The sequence below is a fragment of the Leuresthes tenuis genome, unplaced genomic scaffold (genome assembly GCF_036924035.1).
Source record: "Leuresthes tenuis unplaced genomic scaffold, fLeuTen1.0.hap1 SCAF_175, whole genome shotgun sequence".
In the NCBI taxonomy this organism is placed as follows: Eukaryota; Metazoa; Chordata; class Actinopteri; order Atheriniformes; family Atherinopsidae; genus Leuresthes; species Leuresthes tenuis.
In genome coordinates, this window is record NW_027325529.1 from 35,094 (window position 1) to 61,900 (window position 26,807).

Below are 26,807 nucleotides of genomic sequence, written 5' to 3' on the forward strand. Positions count from 1 at the left end.
TGCAAATTATGATCTGACATTCACACCTACTTGCTGTCGAACAGCTCTGCTCCCGCTTTTGATTATGTATGGTTGGATATTCGAACCTTTTCTTAACTGCTTTTTACAAACTTTGGTTGGACGTTCACACCTTCTTGTAGCCGAACACATGCACTCCTGCTTTTGATGATGTATGGTTGGGCATTCGCACCTTTTTTTTACCCATTTTTCAGGTTTTATGGGTGGACATTCACACCTTCTTGCAGCTGAACACCTCCTCTCCCACTTATGATCATGTGTGGTTTGATTTTCGAAAATTTTCTTTCATGTTTTCTAGCAATTATTGATGGACATTTAGACCTTCTTGCAGCTGAACACCACCTCTCCCGATTTTGATTATGTATGGACCGGCATTTTTACCTTTCCTAACACATTTTTCAGCAATTATGGTTGGAGATTCACACCTACTCACAGCCGAACAACTCCGCTACCGCATTTGATGGTGTATAGTCGGGCATTCTCACCCTTTCTCATCAGCTTTTTGCAAATTATGATCTGACATTCACACCTACTTCCAGTCGAACAGCTCTGCTCCCGCTTTTGATTATGTTTGGTTAGATATTCGAACCTTTTCTTAACTGCTTTTTACAAACTTTGGTAGGACGTTCACAATATCTTGCAGCCGAACACCTCCGCTTCCGCTTTTGATGGTGTATATTCGGGCATACGAACCTTTTCTTACCCGCTTTTTACAAACCAAGGTCGGACTTTCACACCTTCTCTTAGCTGAACAACTCCGCTCCCTCTTTTGATTGTGTACAGTCGGGTAATTTAACCTTTTCTTACCCGCTTTTTACCATCTATGGTCGGACATTCACACCGTCTTACAGCGGAACACCTCCGCTCCCACTTTTGATGGTGTATAGTCGGGCTTTCGAGCCTTTTCTTCCCCGGTTTTTACAAATTATGGTTGGACATTCAGACCTTCTTGCAGCCGAAAACCTCCACTCCCTCTTTTGATCATACATTGTCGGGCATTCGCACCTTTTCTTACCCGCTTTTTACAAACCATGGTCGGACTTTCACACCTTTTAGTAGCCGAACAACTCCGCTCCCGCTATTGATTGTGTACAGTCGGGTATTTTAACCTTTTCTTACCCGCTTTTTACCAACTATGGTTGGACATTCACACCTTCTTACACCTCCGCTCCCTGTTTTGATTATGTATGGTTTGACATTCGCACCTTCTCTCACCCGCCTTTTACTATGGTCGGCCATTCACAGCTTCCTCTCCACCATACTTGTATGGTGGGATATTCACACCCACTTGCATCCGAAGACCTCCGCCCCCACTTTTGTTGATATTTAGTCGGTCATTAGCACCTTACCCGCTTTTGGCAAACTATGGCCTTCTTGCAGCCAAACACCTCTGATCTCGCTTTTGATGATGTAAGGTTGGGCATTCAGACCTTGCTTCACCTGCTTTTCACCAAATATAGTCGGACATTCACACCTTCTTGCAGCCGAACACTTCCGCTTTTAGTGTTCTATGATGCATTCACATATTTTTTTTTCACCGTATTTTATAGATTATGGTTGGAAATTCTCACCCACTCTCATCCGAAGACCTCTCCTCCCGCTTTTGTTAATATATAGTCGGGCATTCGAACCTTTTCTTACCCGCTTTTTACAAATTATGGTCGAACATTCACACCTACTTGCAGCTGAATACTTCCGCTCCACCTTTTAGGTATGTATGGTTGGCATTTGCACCTCTTTTTATACTGATTGCTGAAGATTAAGTTGTTCTTTCTCAAACTACAAATTTTTTTTAATTGTTGAAACTTGATTTGAAGTGGATAAATAAGGAGGACAAACAGTTTTAAGTCAGGCTGATAGAAGGAATTAATTTCATAGCAAAATCTGTATTTCGTCATATGTCGAGAGATGCTTATTGCTGAAGAAGTTCTTTCTCATTCTACAAAGTACAACGTTGTTTATCGTTGAAACTTGATTAGACATGAATAAATATGAAGGACAAAGCAGTCTTAACTTGGTTAGAGTTAATGAATTCGTTTTATAGGAGAATCCAAATTCGTGCATAACTCATAAAATAGAGCTTATTTTCGGATTCCTGAAGAATGAGTCTGGTTCTTTCTCATAATACAAAGTTTGTTGTTTATTGTTGAAACTTCATCAGAAGTGAGGAAATAAATGAATGCCTATCAACAAATGTGGGATCTAAACTCTAGTGCTTCCTCTAAAATAATTTCCTTTCTCACTTTAGAAATGTGTGTGTGTAAGTCACAACACCCGTGACACCAAAACGGCTTTCTTTTCTCTACACTCTGCACTATGAGCACACACACCAAATCAGAAAAGCTTTTTTCTCTCTTTTCTACATTATGGACTGTGGGGACACAAAACCGCTCTCTCTCTTTTTTTTTTTTTATCGTCTGCCAGGGCGTTGTCTCACGTATTAGATTATGCTTAAGATACGAATGGGTTTATCAGTCACATCAGAATCCATACATACTGATCCTCCCGTAATAAAATAGTCGGATCTTATCAAACACACTTTGTTTCTTGTGACAATCAAGTCAGCGAAACAGCGTATACACGTCAAGACACTGAATCAAGTTTGCCACAAGAACTCATAAGTTTGGCAGTATTGCCGTCAGCAATCATACACCCATTTTATTTTCGTTAGACATGTGCAAGCACCTGTTCATCTACTGTTCTATCACTATGAATTAGTGATCTATTATCAATAAGGATACTTCTACAACTACTATCAAAGTATGTCCGGACTTCTTATGTTGTCAGTTGCTATATATGAATAAGTGGGTAGCTACTGACAAGCATTAAGCATGTCACACAGCCCAAACATATAACATTTCAGGACACACCACACAGTTAACAACCACAGTGAAGCGTGTCAAAGCCCAAACATGTAACATTCAACAGGACACTTACACAACACATTCAAATCAAACAGTCAGACAACATACAAGAACATATACCCCAGCCGGCATTGCTCCCTGCCTATTTTCGTACAGCACACTATGTGTGCGCACACCTTTATTCACAAACTCTTCAACTTATACTCTTTTACCGAAGCTGCTACAGCTCGATTGGCCGAATACCCTTTGATCCTATTTCGGTGAATTTGACATCTGCCTTACATATAACAGATTAGCGGTTTAGCAGTTTTAATTTAGTTTGAGTGAAGGAATTCATTTTATAGCAAAATCCGAAATCGTGAAGAACTCATGAAAGTAAGCTTATTCTCGGATTCCTGAAACTTTAGATTTGCTCTTTCTTTTACTGCAAAGTACAACGTTGTTTTTTTTGTTTAAATCTTTCTAGACATGGTAAATATTAAGGACAAAGCAGTTTTCACATAGTTTGAGTGAAGGAGTTCATTTTATAGATAAAATCCCAAGAGTCTGCTGAGAAAAGAGAGTGAATGCGAAGTAGACTTTAACACGGCTATGGGAGCGATCCGAGTGTGGGCTAACCGGGAGAATTGCTTGAAAGAAACGCGACACCGAATGAGCGATCAGAACAAAGCCTCAATACGGGATTCTCGTGGTGTTTTTGTTGCTGCCTTGTCTTTTGCACAGAGTAAAAGACAAGGCAGCCATCGAATAGGGCCCGATTGTTCCTAGTTGGTCAGCCGAGGAGCAGGGGGGGGGGGGCAAGCGTCTCAACCAAGCAAAGCTCACCATGGGGAAGGTGGCTATGCCTGATGCCCTGCTCCCGCAGTGACGGATAATCGTACTCTGGTTTCTCTTCATAATGTACAAGTCTTTCGCCTTTTACTAAAGATTTCTGTGGAGAGCAGCACTAATGAGTTGTTTCTATTTTTGGCAGGCTTTACCTTTGCGGGTGAAGCCCTTTCTGTCTGTGCAAAAGAAATCTTCTTACTGTGCAGAGTGACTTCTCTGAGTAGAGTCGCCTTACTTGTTGCGACTGTGCCGATGTTCGAAGCTGGAGTGCAAAGTTGTTGCTTGAATGGTGCTTGCTGGAGCGTGCGGGAGTGCAAAGTTATACCATTTAAAAGGGCTGAAGAGTGCTCAGTGCAGCGGGTGGGCGACACTCTGGCCACCTTGAAAACCGAGGTTACATCCACTACCAGGGGCAGCCCAAGTTCTGCCGCAAGTGTGGTGAGCATGGGCACCTGGTTGAGGCTTGTACCAAGGTGTTATGTGGGAAGAGCAGAGAAATTGGGCAAACTTTTGGAGAGTGTCCAAATGGCAGGAAATGTAATCTCTGTGGAGAATTAAATCACCTCTTCAGAGATTGCCCTAAATCTTTTGCCAACAAATTAAAGACGGTAAAGCCACAGCCAAGCCAACAAAGAGAAGGACCAAAGGTGGCAGTTGGTGAACAAAGTGAAGAGGTTGACCCAATAAATTCAAACTTCACGCCAAAAGCTTGGATTGGAAGTGAGGAGCAAAAAGGGGAGGGGCCTGTAGAGGCCTCACCACTCAGTGTTGAAGTCTGTGAGAATTCACAGGCAGAGGGTGGAGCTACGCTAAATGAGGAGGAAGAGCAGACAGGTGAGTCTAGTGAAGATACTCACCTCCCCGAAGGTCAGCAGCCGAAGAGGACGGCATCTGAGCCTCTGATTCCCCAGTGGTATCAGAGAAGAGGGGAAGGGTTAGGTCCCTTTCAGACAGTTCTTCAGTGGAAGAACCTAGAGTCTTCCCCTCCGACTCACCAAATGAGGTCTCCTTTTTAACTTCAGCTCTGCAATCAACCCCCAGGGACTCAAAGTTAAATGCAACATTGTGTCAGAGGCCAACACCGAGAGTCCGAAAGGGAAATATAGATCACCCTACTCACTTTTCACCTAAAGAAATGAAGGAAGAGCTAGTTTCCCAAGAAATAACCTGTGTGTAATTTGTTTTGATAACTTAGAAAAACGAAAATGACATACCTACTTTCCTTTATGCTTTTAATGGTTCTCACCTTCTCAACACTAAATGTGAGAAGTGTGAAATCAAAGACAAGAGCCCAGAGTATTTTATTCTTCTTAGACTCCATAAAATCAGATGTGTTTTTAATATGTGGACTACCTTTTTTAAAAAACCATAGACAATGGGAGGAAATGTGGCCCCATTTATCGATATGGAGTGGCTCAAATCAAAATAAAAATGATGGTGTGGCCATTCTAATTAAAAATCCGCATGTTCTGGTGAAAGGTAGCACAGTGGTGAGAGACGGACGGGCACTTTTAGCACACTTGAATTTTATGGGGCAAGACTTTAACCTCTTAAATATTTATGGTTTCAATGGAAAAAATGAAAGGTATGACCTTTTAGAAGATATACAGCTTTACATGCTAGGGCAAGTACCTTTAGTTGTAGGAGGGGATTTTAACTGTATCTTGAGCAGGAAAGATAGAAAAAGAGCAGGGGTAGATTTTAAAGTGGATAAGACTTCGATTTTACTTCAGGGCATATGCAGGGATTTTAAGCTTACTGACTGTTTTAAAACCATGCATCCCAGAGAGGAGGGCTTCACCTGGTTTAGTCATGATGGCACCAGAGCCTCTCGCATTGATTATTTCTTTACTAGAGATTGCCCACCCACTGATGTTAGATTAACCCCTGTTTTCTTTTCAGACCACCTTATGCTCTCCTGCACCCTTTCACCCCCTTCTGGTGTGACGGTAGGAAGTGGTCTGTGGAAACTCAACTGTTCCCTGTTGGAGGATGAAATCATAGTCAGTCAGTACAGGGAATGTTATAAAGAGTGGCAGACCCTTCAAGACCTCTACGAAACACATGCACAATGGTGGGAAATGGTGAAGGAAACGACCCAGACTTTTTTTAAACAGCAAGGTAAACGTAAAAAATTGAAAGAGAATAGATGTATGATGGGACTACATAAACGCTTACAGCGCTACTTTAAACTAAATCAGTGTGGCATAGACTTTAAAGAAGAAATCAAAGATGTCAAAAAGGAAATGTCAGTTTTAGCAGAAATAAAGAGTAAAGGAATTTTTGTAAGAAGCAGGGAGCAGGAAATTGAGGAAGGTGAAAAAGAAAGAAAGTTATAAATAAAAAGGAGTGTATTCAAAATCTAAAAAGAGAAGATGGGTTTTTAACAAAATCCACACAAGAGATGATTGAAACTGTACATACCTTTTATAGTAACATGTACAAAGAGAAACCAGTGCACTTGGAAACATCGGCAGAAATCTTAAAATTCGTTGACAAAACCGTAAAAGAGAATGCACACTTGACACAGAATTTTACTGCTTTAGAGTTAAAAAAATGCCTAACAGGTTTTAAGAGAAGTCGAGCTCCGGGTTTAGACGGGCTTCCTGCAGAATTCTATCTGACCTATTGGGACCTTTTATCATCAGACATTTTAGATGTTTTTAAAGATTTTGAAAAACTCGACCGACTGCCTGACAGTTTTAGAGTGGGAATAGTGACTCTACTTTATAAAAAAAATGATAAGACTGACCTAAAGAATTGGAGGCCCATCACACTTTTAAACTTTGACTGTAAACTTTTTAGCAAGGTTTTAGCGACACGGATGTCCTCTGTTTTAGAGGAGGTAATTCACCCAGACCAAGCTTGTGCCATCTCAGGGAGACAACTCACCGACAGCCTCGTACTGATTCGAGACATCATTGATTACGCTAGAGACAGAAACACCCGGCTTGTCATCTTAAATTTAGACTTTGAAAAAGCATTTGATCGGGTCTCGCATCAATATCTCTTTCCGGTGTTGCAGCCATCGAAAAGGGCCCGATTGTTCCTACTTGGTGAGCTTTGCTTGGTTGAGACGCTTGCCCCCCCCCCCCCCGCTCCTCGGCTGACCAAGTAGAAACAATCTATTCGATGGCTGCCTTGTCTTTTACTCTGTGCAAAAGACAAGGCAGCCACAAACACCACGGGAACACCGTATTGAGGCTTTGTTCTGACCACTCATTCGGTGTCGCGTTTCTTTCAAGCAATTCTCCCGGTTAGCCCGCACTCGGCTCGCTCCCAGAGCCGTGTTAAAGTCCACTTCGCATTCACTCTCTTTTCTCAGCAGATTAAAAGAAAGTTTCATCTTGGGCTCCCTGAAACTTCCATCCTGCACCGCTGTTTGCTTTTTCACAAGAGCAGAGGAGAGCGCACCGTTCCCAGCGGCACTGCAGTACCGGGTCGAGGCTTGGAGTGAACGGAGCAAGCTTCTTTTTCAACTCCTATTCTTAAAAATCCATTTATTATGTTGTCCTCGTATAGAGGACATATTAAACTGATAAGAACAGATACTACACTTGATCTTAGCCAAAAGGCCGAGAAGCGATAACTGTCCACTGTTTCAGGTCCGAGGGCCCTTGCTGGCACAATGCGCACTTGTAGCAGTGTTCTTTTTATGGCCATAGGTGGCCAGAGTGTCACGTTGCACCTCCGCCCACCCGCTGCACTGAGCACTCTTCAGCCCTTTTAAATGGTATAACTTTGCACTCCCGCATGCTCCAGCAAGCACCATTCAAGCAACAACTTTGCACTCCAGCTTCGAACATCGGCACAGTCGCAACAAGTAAGGCGACTCTACTCAGAGGAGTCACTCTGCAAAGTAGCAAGATTTCTTTTGCACAGACAGAAAGGGCTTCACCCGCAAAGGTAAAGCCTGCCAATAATAGAAACAACTCATTAGTGCTGCTCTCCACGGAAGTCTTTAGTAAAAGGCGAAAGACTTGTATGTTATGAAGAGAAACCAGAGTACGATTATCCGTCACTGCGGGAGCAGGGCATCAGGCTAGTTGGTATAGCCACCTTCCCCATGGTGAGCTTTGCTTGGTTGAGACGCTTGCCCCCCCCCCCCCCCTTGCTCCTCGGCTGACCAAGTAGGAACAATCGGGCCCTATTCGATGGCTGCCTTGTCTTTTACTCTATGCAAAAGACAAGGCAGCAACAAAAACACCACGAGAATCCCGTATTGAGGCTTTGTTCTGACCGCTCATTCGGTGTCGCGTTTCTTTCAAGCAATTCTCCCGGTTAGCCGACACTCGGCTCGCTCCCATAGCCGTGTTAAAGTCTACTTCGCATTCACTCTCTTTTCTCTGCAGACTCTTGGGATTTTATCTATAAAATGAATTCCTTCAGTCAAACTATGTTAAAACTGCTTTGTCGTTCATATTTACCATGTCTAGAAAGATTTAAACAAAAAAAACAACGTTGTACTTTGCAGTAAAAGAAAGAGCAAATCTAAAGTTTCAGGAATCCGAGAATAAGCTTACTTTCATGAGGGCTTCACGATTTCGGATTTTGCTATAAAATGAATTCCTTCACTCAAACTAAATTAAAACTGCTAAACCGCTAATCTGTTACATGTAAGGCAGATGTCAAATTCACCGAAATAGGATCTAAGGGTATTCGGCCAATCGAGCTGTAGCAGCTTCGGTAAAAGAGTATAAGTTGAAGAGTTTGTGAATAAAGGTGTGCGCACACATAGTGAGCTGTAGGAAAATAGGCAGGGAGCAATGCCGGCTGGGGTATATGTTCTTGTATGTTGTCTGACTGTTTGATTTGAATGTGTTGTGTAAGTGTCCTGTTGAATGTTTGGGCTTTGACACTTCACTGTGGTTGTTAACTGTGTGGTGTGTCCTGAAATGTTATATGTTTGGGCTGTGTGACATGCTTAATGCTTGTCAGTAGCTACCCACTTATTCATATATAGCAACTGACAACATAAGAAGTCTGGACATACTTTGATAGTAGTTGTAGAAGTATCCTTATTTATAATAGATAAACTAATTCATAGTGATAGAACAGTAGATGAACAGGTGCCTGCACGTCTAACGAAAATAAAATGGGTGTATGATTGCTGACGGCAGAGCAATACTGCCAAACTTATGAGTTCTTGTGGCAAACTTGATTCAGTGTCTTGACGTGTATACGCTGTTTCGCTGACTTGATTGTCACAAGAAACAAAGTGTGTTTGATAAGATCCGACCATTTTATTACGGGAGGATCAGTATGTATGGATTCTGATGTGACTGATAAACCCATTCGTATCTTAAGCATAATCTAATACGTGAGACAATGCCCTGGCACACGATAAAAAAAAAAAAAAGAGAGAGCGGTTTTGTGTCCCCACAGTCCATAATGTAGAAAAGAGAGAAAAAAGCCTTTCTGATTTGGTGTGTGTGCTCATAGTGCAGAGTGTAGAGAAAAGAGAGAAAAGAAAGCCGTTTATGTGTCACGGGTGTTGTGACTTACACACACACATTTCTGAATTGAGAAAAGAAATTATTTTAAGGGAAGCAGTAGAGTTTAGATCCCACATTTGTTGATAGGCATTCATTTATTTCTTCACTTCTGATGAAGTTTCAACAATAAACAACAAACTTTGTATTATGAGAAAGAACCAGACTCATTCTTCAGGAATCCGAAAATAAGCTCTACTTTACGAGTTATGCACGAATTCGGATTCTCCTATAAAACGAATTCATTAACTCAAACCAAGTTAAGACTGCTTTGTACTTCATATTTATTCATGTCTAATCAAGTTTCAACGATAAACAACGTTGTACTTTGTAGAATGAGAAAGAACTTCTTCAGCAATAAGCATCTCTCGACATATGACGAAATACAGATTTTGCTATAAAATTAATTCCTTCTATCAGCGTGACTTAAAACTGTTTGTCCTCCTTATTTATCCACTTCAAATCAAGTTTCAACAATTAAAAAAAAATTGTAGTTTGAGAAAGAGCAACTTAATCTTCAGCAATCAGTATAAAAAGAGGGTAAGAAAAGGTGCAAATGCCAACCATACATCACTAAAAGGTGGAGCGGAAGTATTCAGCTGCAAGTAGGTGTGAATGTTCGACCATAATTTGTAAAAAGTGGGTAAGAAAAGGTTTGAATGCCCGACTAAATATTAACAAAAGCAGGAGGAGAGGTCTTCGGATGAGAGTGGGTGAGAATTTCCTACCATACAAGTATGGTGGAGAGGAAGCTGTGATTGGCCGACAATAGTAAAAAGCGGGTGAGAATGTGCGAATGTCAAAACATACATGATCAAAACAGGGAGCGGAGGTGTTCGGCTACAAGAAGGTATGAATGTCCATCAATAATTGCTAGAAAACATGAAAGAAAATTTTTGAATATCAAACCGCACATAATCATAAGCGGGAGAGGAGGTGTTCCGCTGCAAGAAGGTGTGAATATCCACCCATAATTACTGAAAAATGGGTAAGAAAAGGTGCGAATGCCCAACCATACATCATCAAAAGCAGGAGTGGATGTGTTCGGCTACAAGAAGGTTTGAATGCCCGACCATAGTTTGTAAAAAGCGGGTAAGAACAGGTTTGTATGCCCGACTGTACACAATCAAAAGAGGGAGCGGAGTTGTTCAGCTACAAGAAGGTTTGAATGTCCGACCATAGTTTGTAAAAAGCGGGTAAGAACAGGTTTGTATGCCCGAATATACACCATCATATGCGGGAGCGGAGTTGTTCGGCTGTGAGTAGGTGTGAATCTCCAACCATAATTGCTGAAAAATGTGTTAGAAAAGGTAATATTGCCAGACCATACATGATCAAAACAGGGAGCGGAGGTGGTTAAGCTGCAAGAAGGTGTTAATGTCCGACTAAAGTTTGTAAAAAGCGGGTAAGAAAAGGTGCGAATGCCCGACAATGTATGATCAAAAGAGGGAGCGGAGGTTTTCGGCTGAAAGAAGGTCTGAATGTCCAACCATAATTTGTAAAAACCGGGGAAGAAAAGGCTCGAAAGCCCGACTATACACCATCAAAAGCTGGAGCGGAGGTGTTCAGCTGCAAGAAGGTCTGAATGTCCATCAATAATTGCTAGAAAACATGAAAGAGAATTTTCGAATATCAAACCGCACATGATAATAAGCGGGAGAGGAGGTGTTCAGCTGCAAGAAGGTGTGAATGTCCACCCATAATTACTGAAAAATGGGTAAGAAAAGGTGCGAATGCCCAACCATACATCATCAAATGCAGGAGTGGATGTGTTCTGCTACAAGAAGGTTTGAATGTCCAACCATAGTTTGTAAAAAGCGGGTAAGAAAAGGTTCGAATGCCCAAACATACACCATCAAAAGAGGGAGCGGAGGTGTTCCGCTGTAAGAAGGTGTGAATGTCCGACCATAGTTGGTAAAAAGCGGGTAAGAAAAGGCTCGCTCCCAGAGCCATGTTAAAATCTACTTCGCATTCACTCTCTTTTCTCAGCAGACTCTTGGGATTTTATCTATAAAATGAATTCCTTCACTCAAACTATGTTAAAACTGCTTTGTCGTTCATATTTACCATGTCTAGAAAGATTTAAACAAAAAAAACAACATTGTACTTTGCAGTAAAAGAAAGAGCAAATCTAAACTTTCAGGAATCCGAGAATAAGCTTACTTTCATGAGTTCTTCACGATTTCGGATTTTGCTATAAAATGAATTCCTTCACTCAAACTAAATTAAAACTGCTAAACCGCTAATCTGTTACATGTAAGGCAGATGTCAAATTCACTGAAATAGGATTATTCGGTATTCGGCCAATCGAGCTGTAGCAGCTTCGGTAAAAGAGTATAAGTTGAAGAGTTTGTGAATAAAGGTGTGCGCACACATAGTGAGCTGTAGGAAAATAGGCAGGGAGCAATGCCGGCTGGGGTATATGTTCTTGTATGTTGTCTGACTGTTTGATTTGAATGTGTTGTATAAGTGTCCTGTTGAATGTTTGGGCTTTGACACTTCACTGTGGTTGTTAACTGTGTGGTGTGTCCTGAAATGTTATATGTTTGGGCTGTGTGACATGATTAATGCTTGTCAGTAGCTACCCACTTATTCATATATAGCAACTGACAACATAAGAAGTCTGGACATACTTTGATAGTAGTTGTAGAAGTATCCTTATTTATAATAGATAAACTAATTCATAGTGATAGAACAGTAGATGAACAGGTGCCTGCACGTCTCACGAAAATAAAATGGGTGTATGATTGCTGACGGCAGAGCAATACTGCCAAACTTATGAGTTCTTGTGGCAAACTTGATTAAGTGTCTTGACGTGTATACGCTGTTTCGCTGACTTGATCGTCAGAAGAAACAAAGTGTGTTTGATAAGATCCGACCATTTTATTACGGGAGGATCAGTATGTATGGATTCTGATGTGACTGATAAACCCATTCGTATCTTAAGCATAATCTAATACGTGAGACAACGCCCTGGCAAACAATCAAAAAAAAAAAAGAGTGAGCGGTTTTGTGTCCCCACAGTCCATAATGTAGAAAAGAGAGAAAAAAGCCTTTCTGATTTGGTGTGTGTGCTCATAGTGCAGAGTGTAGAGAAAAGAGAGAAAAGAAAGCCGTTTTGGTGTCACGGGTGTTGTGACTTACACACACACATTTCTGAATTGAGAAAAGAAATTATTTTAGAGGAAGCAGTAGAGTTTAGATCCCACATTTGTTGATAGGCATTCATTTATTTCTTCACTTCTGATGAAGTTTCAACAATAAACAACAAACTTTGTATTATGAGAAAGAACCAGACTCATTCTTCAGGAATCCGAAAATAAGCTCTATTTTACGAGTTATGCACGAATTCGGATTCTCCTATAAAACGAATTCATTAACTCAAACCAAGTTAAGACTGCTTTGTCCTTCATATTTATTCATGTCTAATCAAGTTTCAACGATAAACAACATTGTACTTTGTAGAATGAGAAAGAACTTCTTCAGCAGTAAGCATCTCTCGACATATGACAAAATACAGATTTTGCTATAAAATTAATTCCTTCTATCAGCCTGACTTAAAACTGTTTGTCCTCCTTATCTATCCACTTCAAATCAAGTTTCAACAATTAAAAAAAATTTTGTAGTTTGAGAAAGAGCAACTTAATCTTCAGCAATCAGTATAAAAAGAGTGTAAGAAAAGGTGCAAATGCCAACCATACATCACTAAAAGGTGGAGCGGAAGTATTCGGCTGCAAGTAGGTGTGAATGTTCGACCATAATTTGTAAAAAGTGGGTAAGAAAAGGTTCGAATGCCCGACTAAATATTAACAAAAGCGGGAGGAGAGGTCTTCGGATGAGAGTGGGTGAGAATTTCCTACCATACAAGTATGGTGGAGAGGAAGCTGTGATTGGCTGACAATAGTAAAAAGCGGGTGAGAATGTGCGAATGTCAAAACATACATGATCAAAACAGGGAGCGGAGGTGTTTGGCTGCGACAAGGTGTGAATGTCCACCCATAATTAATGAAAAACGGGCAACAAGTAGGTTCGAATGCCCAACCATACATCATCAAAAGCAGGAGTGGATGTGTTCGGCTACAAAAAGGTATGAATGTCCATCAATAATTGCTATAAAACATGAAAGAAAATTTTCGAATATCAAACCGCACATAATCATAAGCGGGAGAGGAGGTGTTCCGCTGCAAGAAGGTGTGAATATCCACTCATAATTACTGAAAAATGGGTATGAAAAGGTGCGAATGCCCAACCATACATCATCAAAAGCAGGAGTGGATGTGTTCGGCTACAAGAAGGTTTGAATGTCCGACCATAGTTTGTAAAAAGCGGGTAAGAGAAGGTTCGAATACCCGAATATATACCATCAAAAGCGGAAGCGGAGGTGTTCGGCTGCAAGAAGGTGTGAACGTCCGACCAAAGTTTGTAAAAAGCAGTTAAGAAAAGGTTTGAATATCCAACCGAATATAATCAAAAGCGGGAGCAGAGCTGTTCGACTGCAAGTAGGTGTGAATGTCAGATCATAATTAATGAAAAATGTGATAGAAAAGACTAGAATGCCGGACAATACTTCATCAAAAGCGGGAGAGGTGGTTTTTCGGCTGCAAGTAGGTGTGAATGTCCAGCCATAATTACTCACAAACGGGGGAAGAAAAGGTAGTATTTCCAAAGCCGTTTTAACATAGTTTGAGTGAAGGAATTACTTTTATAGATCCCAAATCATGCAGAACTCCTCAAAAGGGGCGTATGGCTTAATCACAAGTGTGGTTCTTTCTCATTCAGGGTAATATGAGGAAGTTTATGCTTGAAATATATGTAGAAATGGGTACATATGAAGGACAAAGCAGTTTTAACTTAGTTTGAGTGAAGGAATTCATTTTATACACAAAATCCGAAATCGTGCAGAACTCATGAAAGCAAGCTTATACTCGCATTCCTGAAACTTTAGATTTGCTCTTTCTTTTACTACAAAGTACAACGTTGTTTTTTGTTGAAATCTATCTAGACATTGATAAATACCAGCCGAACATCTGTGCCGCCGCTTTTGATAATTTATGGTTGGACATTCAGAACTTCTTGCAGCCGAACACATCCACTCCTGCTTTTGATGATGTATGATTGGGCATTCACACCCTTTTTTTACCCATTTTTCAGGAATTATGGGTGGACATTCAGACCTTCTTGCAGCCGAAAACTTCCGCTCCCTCTTTTGATCATACATTGTCGAGCATTCGCACCTTGTCTTAACCGCTTTTTATAAACTTTAGTCGGACATTCACACCTTCTTGCAGCTGAACCACCTCCGCTCCCTGTTTTGATCATGTATGGTCTGGCAATACTACCTTTTCTTACCCGTTTGTGAGTAATTATGGCTGGACATTCCCACCTACTTGTAGCTGAACAACTCCACTCCTGCTTTTGATGATGTATGGTTGGATATTCGAACCTTTTCTTAACTGCTTTTTACAAACTTTGGACGGACGTTCACGTCTTCTTGAAGCCGAACACCTCCGCTTCCGCTTTTGATGGTGTATATTCGGGCATACAAGACTTTTCTTACCCACTTTTTACAAACCATGGTCGGACTTTCACACCTTCTTGTAGCTGAACAACTCCGCTCCCTCTTTTTATTGTGTACAGTTGGGAATTTTAACCTTTTCTTACCCGCTTTTTACCAACTATGGTCGGACATTCACACCTTCTTATAGCGGAACACCTCCGCTCCCTCTTTTGATGGTGTATGTTCGAGCATTCAAACCTTTTCTTACCCGCCTTTTACTTACTATGGTCGGACATTCAAACCTTCTTGTAGCCGAACACATTCACTCCTGCTTTTGATGATGTATGGTTGGGCATTCGCACCTTTTCTTACCCATTTTTCAGTAATTATTGGTCGGACATTCAGACCTTCTTGCACCTGAACACCTCCGCTCCTGCTTTTGATATTGTATAGTCGGGCTTTCGAGCCTTTTCTTCCCCGGTTTTTACAAATTATGGTTGGACATTCAGACCTTGCAGCCGAAAACCTCCGCTCCCTCTTTTGATCATACATTGTTGGGCATTCACACCTTGTCTTACACACTTTTTACAAACTTTAGTCAGACATTCACACCTTGAAGCTGAACCACCTCCACTCCCTGTTTTGATCATGTGTGGTCTGTTAATACTACCTTTTCTTCCCCCGTTTGTGAGTAATTATGGCTGGACAATCACACCTACTTGCAGCCGAAAAACCACCTCTCCCGCTTTTGATGATGTATTGTCCGGCATTCTAGTCTTTTCTATCACATTTTTCAGCAATTATGATCTGACAATCACACCTACTTGCAGTCGAACACGTCTGCTCCCGGTTTTGATTATGTTTGGTTGGATATTCGAACCTTTTCTTAACTGCTTTTTACAAACTTTGGTCGGACATTCACACCTTCTTGCAGCCGAACACCTCCGCTTCCGCTTTTGATGGTATATATTCGGGTATTCGAACCTTTTCTTACCCGCTTTTTACAAACCATGGTTGGACTTTCATACCTACTTGTAGCTGAACAACTCCACTCCTGCATTTGATGATGTATGTTTGGACATTCGCACCTTTTCCTACCCATTTTTCAGTAATTGTGGGTGGACATTCACACCTTCTTGCTGCTGAACACCTCCTCTCCCGCTAATGATCATATAAGGTTTGATATTCGAAAATTTTCTTTCATGTTTTAAAGCAATTATTGATGGACATTCAAACGTTCTTGTAACCGAACACATCCACTCCTGCTTTTGATGATGTATGGTTGGGCATTCACAACCTTTTTTTACCCATTTTTCAGGAATTATGGGTGGACATTCAGACCTTCTTGCAGCCGAAAACCTCCGCTCCCTCTTTTGATCATACATTGTTGGGCATTCGCACCTTGTCTTACCCGCTTTTTACAAACCAGGGTCGGACTTTCACACCTTTTAGTAGCCGAACAACTCCGCTCCCGCTATTGATTGTGTACAGTCGGGTATTTTCACCTTTTCTTACCTGCTTTTTACCAACTATGGTCGGACATTCACACCTTCTTACAGCGGAACACCTCCGCTCCCTCTTTTGATGGTGTATGTTCGGGCATTCGAACCTTTTCTTACCCGCTTTTACGAACTATGGTCGGAAATTAAAACCTTCTTGTAGCCGAACACATCCACTCCTGCTTTTGATGATGTATGGTTGGGCATTCGTACCTTTTCTTACTCATTTTGCAGTAATTATGGGTGGACATTCACACCTTCTTGCATTTGAACACCTCCTCTCCCGCTTATGATCATGTGCGGTTTGATATTCGAAAATTCTCTTCCATGTTTTCGAGCAATTATTGATGGACATTCAGACTTTCTTGAAGCTGAACACCTCCGCTCCAGCTGTTGAATGTGTATAGTCGGGCTTTCGAGCCTTTTCTTCCCGGATTTTTACAAAATATGGATGGACATTCAGACCTTCTTTCAGCCGAAAACCTCCGCTCCCTCTTTTGATCATACATTGTCAGGCATTCGCACCTACTTGCAGCCGAATACTTCCGCTCCACCTTTTAGTGATGTTTGGTTGGCATTTGCACCTTTTCTTACCCTCTTTTTATACTGATTGCTTAAGATTAAGTGGATAAATAAGGAGGACAAAAAGTTTTAAGTCAGGCTGATAGAAGGAATTAATTTTATAGCAAAATCTGTATTTCGTCATATGTCGATAGAGATGCTTATTGCTGAAGAAGTTCTTTCTCATTCTACAAAGTACAACGTTGTTTATCGTTGAAACTTGATTAGACATGAATAAATATGAAGGACAAAGCAGTCTTAACTTGGTTTGAGTTAAGGAATTCGTTTTATAGGAGAATCCGAATTCGTGCATAACTCGTAAAATAGAGCTTATTTTCGGATTCCTGAAGAATGAGTCTGGTTCTTTCTCATAATACAAAGTTTGTTGTTTATTGTTGAAACTTCATCAGAAGTGAAGAAATTTTAAGTCAGTTTGATAGAGGGATTTAATTTTATAGCAAAATCTGTATTCCTTCATATCTCCTCGAGAGAAGCTTATTGCTGAAAATTAGTCTTGTTCTTTTTCATACTACAAAATACAGTGTTGTTTATTGTTGAAACTAGATTAGAAGTAGATAAATATGAAGAACAAAGCAGTTTGAACTTGGTTTGAGAGAAGGAATTAATTTTATTGCAAAATCCGAATTCATGCATAACTCGTCAATAGATAGTGATGTGTCGTTCGTGAGCGATTCGTTCGATATGAACTAATTTTTTATATGACTCGGGAGTAACGAGTTGTCTCAGTGAATGATTTGTTCATTTTCATTTAGTACCCTTCCTCACCACATGGCAGGCGGCAGCTTCATAAGCTCAGTCAGCAGGACAGGAAACAGTATTGATTCGTTCACGACTCAAGTCCTCGGGTGACGGGTCCTCGCACAGGAAAAAGTATTGATTCGTTCATGACTCAACTCCTCAGCTGACGGGTCCTCGCACAGGAAACAGTATTGATTCGTTTACGACTCAACTCCTTGGGTCTTCGTTCATTTGTCACTTTTCAAATTCTACGTTTCATTTGACAGGCTGAAGAGCAGTAGGCACAACAGTTCGTTCACAAACCGGATCATTAATCTCATAGACTATTCTACCATCAACAACTTGGAAACCACAATCGACTCTCTAGATGCAGAAAAAGCATTTGATGGAGTGAACTGGAAATTTTTATTCGCAGCATTAAACAAATTCGGGTTTGGGTCACACTTTATCAAATGGATAAGGATATTAAATAGCTCCCCAAATACATGTGTCAGGACAAATGATCAAACTTCTCCAAGCTTCAGTCTGCAGAGAGGTACACGATAGGGTTGCCCACTTTCTCCCTCACTTTTTGCTATTTTCATCAAACCTTTAGCAGCTTCTATCAGACAAGATAGAAATATTAAAGGCATCCAATCCCAAAATATTGAGCATAAAATAAGTCTTTATGCTGATGATGTATTACTTTTCCTTCAGAACTAACAGACGTCTCTCACTCACACGATCACACTCATAAATAAATTCTCAGCACTTTCTGACTACTCTATCAACTGGTCTAAGACCACAGTTCTGCCCATTAACTGTAGGGTCCAGAATATACCTGCGATCACTTTACAGTCAGGAAATATTAGATATTTAGGCATAAACATTTCCTCCAGGCTCTCAGAGCTAACAAAGCTAAATTAAGTGCAATTATTAAAGAGAGTAGAGGACGATCTCTCTCATTGGAAGTCCTTACCTATATCACTTATGGGGAGAGTTACAACCATTAAAATGATGATACTACCAAAAGTTAACTATATGTTCACAATGATCCCCATAAAACCATCTGCTACTTGGTTTAAGTCACTAGATTCATGCATCTCCAAATTTCTGTGGAAAAACAAACCACCACGTATTAGTTTAAAAACCCTACAGACAGTGGTGGATTAGATATACCTCATTTTCAGCACTATTCCTTAGCCAATAGGTTACAATATATATCAAAATGGTTTAAACCTTGTTGTTGTCACAGTTCCCAGAGACGTTGTAATCGTTGAGGATTCTATATTCACCCCCTCATTAGAGGCACGTGTTGCAGATTGATGACACTGAATCTTCTTCTCTGTTCATTGCTGGCATCATTCCCAGCATCGTAAGTGTTCGTGGCATTGTTAGCCTCTTCTTCTGGATCTTGACATCGAGCATCCTTTTGTATTTCTGGTTTGTCAGTCCTCTCTCTTCATTCACTGGAGTCTTCGTCTCTTTGTCCTTGAGTTTGGTGATTTTTTCTTCTTTTTATGCCTTGACACAGTGTGACAGGTGATACCACGTGGGAGATCCTTTAACTTGGACTGCTGTCCCTGTGCTGCGAAATGGCTGTGCTGCTCAAATGGTCTCTCCTTCATCATATACACAGTTATTTATACATCACCTTCCACCATGAAGCGTTGTCCCTTTTTGTTTCTCTCTTTGTTCTTAAAATGCTGTTATGCATGTCTAAAACCAATCCATTAAATTAGATCATTTTGGCACAAAAGCGATCTACAATGTGCTTGGTCGCAAAGCTGCTCATCTGTGGTAAACAGCTCTTCAGAAAGGCATTCTTCAATTGATTTCACTAAAGTTATGTAATAATTTTGTGATTTCCTACAAAACTACATTTCTTCTCCCATCTGTCTGAGTATTTAATATTGTCTGGGTCCCGTTAAAACATGTATTTTTCCCATCTAATTCCTTGTTTGCTTTAAAACAAGTATTCTGGAGCAACTTGACTGATCAGTAAAACACTGCTTTTGTTGTCACCGTAAGGCTTCCCCTGTCGGTTGTTTCACTGAGACACTACTGAGTAACTACAAATCAACACAGTTTATACACATAACATTAATATACAAACTAACAAACAAACAAACAATTATTTATCGCAATTTTCTTATCTCTGTTTGAACGTAAACCCAGGTAAATATTCCTGTAGTCTTCTCATACCGACTATGGACCCATTCATTGTTTAACTTCACTGTTTTGCAAATCCTAATTGAATATTACACATTGACATTGAACTTTACTGGATAAGCAGGTCTTCATTGCATTCAGCAGCCTATATGTGAGCATCTATGTGTAAGCTGTTCTTCTTTGCATTTATCAGCAGCAAGCAATTCTTCATTGCACATCCATATGAAAATAGTAAAACAATTCCAATGCGTTAGCGAAACCTTCTATATCAGGAGTGTCCATCATGATGCTGGGAATAGAACCTCTTTCCCAGAATAGTTCAACCTTCATTACTCAACTGATCATAACTCCGCAATGAGCGCATTTCAAAGTATCATTCCTCTACATGTATTCAAAAATCTATGTGTAAATGTTTAATATTTCTTATATTTGTTGATGTCATTCTGTGTGCATGGGGCCTAACCCAATCTCTGTGTGGCAATTTTAATTTAAACAAGTTGAACTCTGCCTCTGATCATTTAAAAAAGGTGTGTACCAATATCAACCTTTCTCAGGTAATTACTGATCCTACAAAACCAAACTTAAGAGATCCTTCAAGGTTGTCCCTGATTGGCTCAATCTTAACAAATCAAAGGTAAAAAATCCGCAGTATCTGAACTTGGTGTTAGTTATCACTGCTCAATAGCCTGTATCAGAATTGCAAAAATGAAAACATTAGATCCACGCTTGGTATCCAGATCCTGAAACATCTCCATGAGCAGGTTTTTTTTTTGACTGATCTGTTGAATAGTTATACTTTTTGTAAATCTTCTAATTCCATAGTTGATAAACACGCCCCTTTTAAAAAGTATAGAACTTAGAACAGGTCTAGTCCCTGGCTTTCGGCAGAACTGTCTTCTTTACTTTTTTTTTTTTCCCCTTATCATGTTCAGCATTATGGCAGCAGAATTGTAGTCTGAATACCTTTGATGCCAAACAGATTTGCTTTGCCAAGGGAAGATTTATAAATGTAAAGCTCCCCTTAATGCCCATTTATTTATTTCTGTTTACAATATATGACATGTAATAGAACTGAACCGGACCGGGGGACAAGGAAAGAAGAAGAAGAAAGAAGAGGAAACAGAACAAAAATAGAAACAAAATCCAGACAACCAGCTGCTACACCTGTAAAAAACAAAACAGACAACAATCATGACGACATAATAATACATCAACTTCTTAGCGACCATGCTACTGGACTAATGAATGTGGTTGTGTGTGTGTGAGAACATGCAACACCCATGGCACAGGACCTACATGATAAACCGTGCTTAGTTATGAGTGTATAAGCGTACAGGGCCACAATCCACAGCCCCCCCAAGCAATCAGAAGCAGGCAGAGAGGGCCACAAGACCCAGGCCACCAGCAGCCCCCACAGAGCACAGAACCCAGGAAGCCCACCGCAGGGGCAACCACGCATCCACCCAGAAGACTGCAGAGGAAGCCCCCATAAGCATAGGGCAGAGGCCCTCCGGGAGCCAGGGGCAACAGCCCACCGACGTCGCCAGGCCCCAGCCGCCCAGACATGGGCCGTGCACTGGATCCGGGCCCCAGGAGCCCGAGCGCCCCCAAACCCCCCGGCAGAGGCCCCACCCAATACCCAGGAGGGCCAAGCGCCCCAGACAGCCACACAGTGGATCAGCGCCTGCCCCAGCAGCCCTGGCCAAGTGCCCTGGGAGTCAAGACGTGCCCACAGGTGGGTGAAGTCACGAGCAGCGGGGAGAGGCCACGCCGCCCCCCCATCGGGAGAAGCACAGGCAGGCCAGGCGACAGCAAGTCCAAGATCCAGGCCCAATCATTACCACACACACTTTCATGTCCCATACATCCACACGTCCTCCTTCCCTCGACTCCGCTGGGGTGTAGTGCAGCGGGCACACCAGGGGGCCAGCAGCCCCCCAGCCACCACAGACCCCAAACCAGCAGAACAATTAATTAATCCTCCTGGCCACTCCCGCCCCGAGCAGCAACCAGGAAGCAGGGGTGTGCGAAGAAGACCCCTCCCCTCACCCTTCTGGCTCTTCAATATTTTCTAATAGTGAGCAATTAAAATTGAGGGGCAGCCAAACTTGTAGAATTGGGAGCGTGGCCCTCTGGGCAGCCTACATACCCAAAGAGCCCCGCCCACCAGATGCCACTCAGTGTAACCACCCCCCAAGACCTAATGTGTGTGTGTGAGTGTGTTTGATAAGTAGTAATGTCTAAGGTGTAATTAGAACAGGGGCGGGGAACTGCAGAGTGCAACTACTGCAGAGTCCACTACACCCCACCGAACACACACGCCCCCAAAACCCTTCATGTGTGAGTGTGTGCTGTGTACAGGAGCCAGAAGGGAGAGGGGTATGGGGATATACGCCGGGGGAGCTACTCTCCCCCAGAGAGGGCAGCCAGGGACTGGCTGCAACAGGCATCCCCGCTACCAGGGAGCCAATATAGGACAGGAGGGCCTGATGTCCACCAGGCTCGGGGCCTGCAGCGACCATATTCCGGGAGCTACTGTACCCCCAGAAGGTACCCATCCCGCCCCACCCCACTCAACCCAACCCCACTCCGGAGGACCTCTAAAAAAACAAACAAACAACAACAAAAAACAAACAAACAAACCACCCGGTCACACCAGTCGCAGCAGCCCGGGCCTGAGACCCACCATCACCCAGGCCCCCTCTACACAGGTGCGCTCTTGTGAAAAAGCAAACAGCGGCAGCATTAAAAACACCACGGGAACACCGTATTGAGGCTTTGTTCTGACCGCTCATTTGGTATGGCGTTTCTTTCAAGCAATTCTCCCGGTTAGCCCGCACTCAGCTCGCTCCCAGAGCCGTGTTAAAGTCTACTTCGCATTCACTCTCTTTTCTCAGCAGACTAAAAGAAAGTTTCATCTTGGGCTCCCTGAAACTTGCATCCTGCACCGCTGTTTGCTTTTTCACAAGAGTAGAGAAGAGCGCACCGTTCCCAGCGGCACTGCAGTACCGGGTCAATGCTTGGAGTGAACGGAGCAAGCTACTTTTTCAACTCCTATTGCTAAAAATCCATTTAATATGTAGTCCTCGTATAGAGGACATATCAGATATTAAACTGATAAGAACAGATACTACACTTGATCTTAGCCAAAAGGCCGAGAAGCGATAACTGTCCACTGGTTCACGTCCGAGGGCCCTTCATGGCACAATGCGCACTTGTAGCGGTGTTCGTTTTATGGCCATAGGTGGCCAGAGTGTCACTTTGCACTGAGCCCTCTTCAGCCCTTTTAAACGGTATAACTTTGCACTCCCGCACGCTCCAGCGAGCACCATTCAAGCAACAACTTTGCACTCCAGCTTCGAACATCGGCACAGTCGCAACAAGTAAGGCGACTCTACTCAGAGACGTCACTCTGCACAGTAACAAGATTTCTTTTGCACAGAGAGAAAGGGCTTCACCCGCAAAGGTAAAGCCTGCCAAAAATAGAAACAACTCATTAGTGCTGCTCTCCACGGAAGTCTTTAGTAAAAGGCGAAAGACTTGTACGTTATGAAGAGAAACCAGAGTACGATTATCCGTCACTGCGGGAGCAGGGCATCAGGCTAGTTGGCATAGCCACCTTCCCCATGGTGAGCTTTGCTTGGTTGAGACGCTTGCTCCCCCCCCCTTGCTCCTCGGCTGACCAAGTAGGAACAATCGGGCCCTATACGATGGCTGCCTTGTCTTTTACTCTGTGCAAAAGACAAGGCAGCAACAAAAACACCACGGGAAAACCGTATTGAGGCTTTGTTCTGACCGCTCATTCGGTGTGGCGTTTCTTTCAAGCAATTCTCCCGGTTAGCCCGCACTCGGCTCGCTCCCAGAGCCGTGTTAAAGTCTACTTCGCATTCACTCTCTTTTCTCAGCAGACTCTTGGGATTTTATCTATAAAATTAATTCCTTCACTCAAACTATGTTAAAACTGCTTTGTCCTTCATATTTACCATGCCTTGAAAGATTTAAACAAAAAAACCAACGTTGTACTTTGCAGTAAAAGAAAGAGCAAATCTAAAGTTTCAGGAATCCGAGAATAAGCTTAGTTTCATGAGTTCTTCACGATTTCGGATTTTGCTATAAAATGAATTCCTTCACTCAAACTAAATTAAAACTGCTAAACCGCTAATCTGTTACATGTAAGGCAGATGTCAAATTCACTGAAATAGGATTATTCGGTATTCGGCCAATCGAGCTGTAGCAGCTTCGGTAAAAGAGTATAAGTTGAAGAGTTTGTGAATAAAGGTGTGCGCACACATAGTGAGCTGTAGGAAAATAGGCAGGGAGCAATGCCGGCTGGGGTATATGTTCTTGTATGTTGTCTGACTGTTTGATTTGAATGTGTTGTGTAAGTGTCCTGTTGAATGTTACATGTTTGGGCTTTGACACGCTTCACTGTGGTTGTTAACTGTGTGGTGTGTCCTGAAATGTTATATGTTTGGGCTGTGTGACATGCTTAATGCTTGTCAGTAGCTACCCACTTATTCATATATAGCAACTGACAACATAAGAAGTCCGGACATACTTTGATAGAGTAGTTGTAGAAGTATCCTTATTGATAATAGATAAACTAATTCATAGTGATAGAACAGTAGATGAACATGTGCCTGCACATGTCTCACGAAAATAAAATGGATGTATTATTTCTGACGGCAGAGCAATACTGCCAAACTTATGAGTTCTTGTGGCAAACTTGATTCAGTGTCTTGACGTGTATACGCTGTTTCGCTGACTTGATTGTCACAAGAAACAAAGTGTGTTTGATAAGATCCGACCATTTTATTACGGGAGGATCACTATGTATGGATTCTGATGTGACTGATAAACCCATTCGTATCTTAAGCATAATCTAATACGTGAGACAACGCCCTGGCACACGATAAAAAAAAAAAGAGAGAGCGGTTTTGTGTCCCCACAGTCCATAATGTAGAAAAGAGAGAATTTCTGATTTGGTGTGTGTGCTCATAGTGCAGAGTGTAGAGAAAAGAAAGCCGTTTTGGTGTCACGGGTGTTGTGACTTACACACACACATTTCTGAATTGAGAAAAGAAATTATTTTAGAGGAAGCAGTAGAGTTTAGATCCCACATTTGTTGATAGGCATTCATTTATTTCTTCACTTCTGATGAAGTTTCAACAATAAACAACAAACTTTGTATTATGAGAAAGAACCAGACTCATTCTTCAGGAATCCGAAAATAAGCTCTATTTTACGAGTTATGCACGAATTCGGATTCTCCTATAAAACGAATTCCTTAACTCAAACCAAGTTAAGACTGCTTTGTCCTTCATATTTATTCATGTCTAATCAAGTTTAAACGATAAACAACGTTGTACTTTGTAGAATGAGAAAGAACTTCTTCAGCAATAAGCATCTCTCGACATATGACGAAGTACAGATTTTTCTATAAAATTAATTACTTCTATCAGCCTGACTTAAAACTGTTTGTCCTCGTAATTTATCCACTTCAAATCAATTTTCAACAATTAAAAAAATGTTGTAGTTTCAGAAAGTACAACTTAATCTTCAGCAATCAGTATAAAAAAGGTGCAAATGCTAACCATACATACCTAAAAGGTGGAGCGGAAGTATTCGGCTGCAAGTAGGTGTGAATGTCCGACCATAATTTGTAAAAAGTGGGTAAGAAAAGGTTCGAATGCCCGACTATATATTAACAAAAGCGGGAGGAGAGGTCTTCGGATGAGAGTGGGTGAGAATACCCAACCATAATCTATAAAAAGCGGTGAAAAAAAATATGTGAATGCCCCATAGAACACTAAAAGGTGGAGCGGAAGTGTTCGGCTGCAAGAAGGTGTGAATGTCCGACTATATTTGGTGAAAAGCAGGTGAAGCAAGGTCTGAATGCCCAACCTTACATCATCAAAAGCGAGATCAGAGGTGTTTGGCTGCAAGAAGGCTATAGTTTGCCAAAAGCGGGTAAGGTGCGAATGACCGACTAAATATCAACAAAAGTGGGGGTGGAGGTCTTCGGATGCAAGTGGGTGTGAATATCCCACCATACAAGTATGGTGGAGAGGAAGCTGTGAATGGCCGACCATAGTTTGGAAAAAGCGGGTAAGAAAAGGTTCGAATGCCCGACTATACACCATAAAAAGCGGGAGCGGAGGTGTTCCGCTGTAAGACGGTGTGAATGTCCAACCATAGTTGGTAAAAAGCGGGTAAGAAAAGGTTAAAATACCCGACTGTACACAATCAATAGCGGGAGCAGAGTTGTTCGGCTACAAGAAGGTGTGAAAGTCCGACCATGGTTTGTAAAAAGCAGTTAAGAAAAGGTTCGAATATCCAACCAAACATAATCAAAAGCGGGAGCAGAGCTGTTCGACTGCAAGTAGGTGTGAATATCAGATCATAATTTGCAAAAAGCTGATGAGAAAGGGTGAGAATGCCCGACTATACACTATCAAATGTTGGAGCGGAGGTGTTCGTCTGTGAGTAGGTCTGAATGTCCGACCATAATTGCTGAAAAATGTGTTAGAAAAGGTAAGAATGCCGGACCATATATCATCAAAAGCGGGAGAGGTTGTGTTCGGCTGCAAGAAGGTGTGAATGTCCAGCCATAATTACTCACAAATGGGTAAGAAAAGGTACTATTGCCAGACCATATATGATCAAAACAGGGAGCGGAGATGGTTCAGCTGCAAGAAGGTTTGAATGTCCGACTAAAGTTTGTAAAAAGCGGGTAAGACAAGGTGTGAATGCCCGACAATGTATGATCAAAAGAGGAGCGGAGGTTTTTGGCTGCAAGAAGGTTTGAATGTCCAACCATAATTTGTAAAAATCGGGGAAGAAAAGGCTCGAAAGCCCGACTATACACCATCAAAAGCGGCAGCGGAGGTATTCGGCTGTAAGAAGGTCTGAATGTCCACCCATAATTACTGAAAAATGGGTAAGAAAAGGTGCGAAAGCCCAACCGCACATGATCATAAGTGGATGAGAAGGTGTTCGCAAGTAGGTGTGAATGTAAGATCATAATTTGTAAAAAGCGGGTAAGAAAAGGTAAGAATGCCCAACCATAAATTATCAAAAGCGGCAGCAGAGTTTCGGCTGGTATTTATCAATGTCTAGATAGATTTCAACAAAAAAC

The 26,807-nt window shown here is 41.8% G+C and overlaps 5 non-coding genes across 5 annotated transcripts; 1 reads left to right on the forward strand and 4 right to left on the reverse strand.

The window, feature by feature from the left end:
- The first annotated feature begins 3,759 nt into the window (after positions 1–3,759).
- LOC140287901 (U5 spliceosomal RNA) lies at positions 3,760–3,873 on the forward strand. The gene has a single exon (XR_011911848.1). It is a non-coding gene; the product is annotated as a U5 spliceosomal RNA (small nuclear RNA).
- Positions 3,874–7,113: 3,240 nt separating this feature from the next.
- LOC140287905 (U2 spliceosomal RNA) lies at positions 7,114–7,297 on the reverse strand. Its single transcript, XR_011911852.1, has one exon. It is a non-coding gene; the product is annotated as a U2 spliceosomal RNA (small nuclear RNA).
- A 308-nt stretch (positions 7,298–7,605) lies between these two features.
- Positions 7,606–7,719, reverse strand: LOC140287898 (U5 spliceosomal RNA). Its single transcript, XR_011911845.1, has one exon. It is a non-coding gene; the product is annotated as a U5 spliceosomal RNA (small nuclear RNA).
- Positions 7,720–22,644: 14,925 nt separating this feature from the next.
- On the reverse strand, positions 22,645–22,835 carry LOC140287895 (U2 spliceosomal RNA). The gene has a single exon (XR_011911843.1). It is a non-coding gene; the product is annotated as a U2 spliceosomal RNA (small nuclear RNA).
- A 289-nt stretch (positions 22,836–23,124) lies between these two features.
- On the reverse strand, positions 23,125–23,238 carry LOC140287906 (U5 spliceosomal RNA). Its single transcript, XR_011911853.1, has one exon. It is a non-coding gene; the product is annotated as a U5 spliceosomal RNA (small nuclear RNA).
- Positions 23,239–26,807: the final 3,569 nt, after the last annotated feature.